The sequence below is a fragment of the Arachis duranensis genome, chromosome 9 (genome assembly GCF_000817695.3).
Source record: "Arachis duranensis cultivar V14167 chromosome 9, aradu.V14167.gnm2.J7QH, whole genome shotgun sequence".
NCBI classification, from domain to species: Eukaryota; Viridiplantae; Streptophyta; class Magnoliopsida; order Fabales; family Fabaceae; genus Arachis; species Arachis duranensis.
Genome location: NC_029780.3, coordinates 99,534,014 through 99,534,982, shown reverse-complemented (window position 1 = coordinate 99,534,982; position 969 = coordinate 99,534,014).

The window sequence follows — 969 nt, the reverse complement described above, 5'->3', positions numbered from 1 at the left end:
TCTGAAAAATGACAACACAGTATGGAATGAGAACCGGAGGTTCTCAACATGGTAAAGGTTCACGCACATAAGATATTAGGTCTTGGGAATACCAGAGGCAATCCTAGAACACCTACATTTAGATTATAAAACTTAAGAATTAAAATTGAAACCATAAATAAGGGTGGTTTTCTAATGATTCTTAAACTTGACCAAATACTTTAACTTAACCCTCCATCATCCTCTTTCCACTAAAACTTCCGTCACCATCATAATCACATAGACAAGCAAGCAGACAGTAACAAACACAATTAGGATACAAGTAATGCAAGTAGCACGTATACAAGTAAGCATATGAAAGTCACATAGGCATTCCCAATTAGAGCATGAACAAGCAATTCAAGCAATATGCTTATGATGCATGCCTGTCCTATGGCTGTTGATACAACTGTTGGTTACTTAGCCAGTCCGACATGTCCTGGTAGCTAACTGTGTACAGAACACCAAATATAGAGTAAGTGGGACAACGCCCCAACCCTTGCATCTTACCCACGTACCTGGAGCAATAGACAACTTCACCCTGCCTCTTACCTAGGCAGTGTTACATTCTCGGCCTGGAGCAAGCAGCATATAATACAGCCCTTGCGTCTTACCCGAAGCCTTGAATTTTCCCAGAGCAAGGGGATAACATCACTACATCTTACCCGGTTTATTGACTCTTACCCAGAGCAAGAGAGTAACACTATTGCATCTTACCCGACAATCTCGCCTCTTACCCGGAGCAAGTGGTTAACACCACTACATCTTACCTGGAGGCACATCACAATCAATTTCAATTTCAATTTTATTATCATTATAATTCATTCATAATCATCTGTAATCAATGCATAATCATCCTTTACAACCATAGCATCATATATACTTCAGTTCTCTGCATTTTTCATACATAATTCATCATTTTTCACCCTTGCTTCACCCCCAAGTTACCAC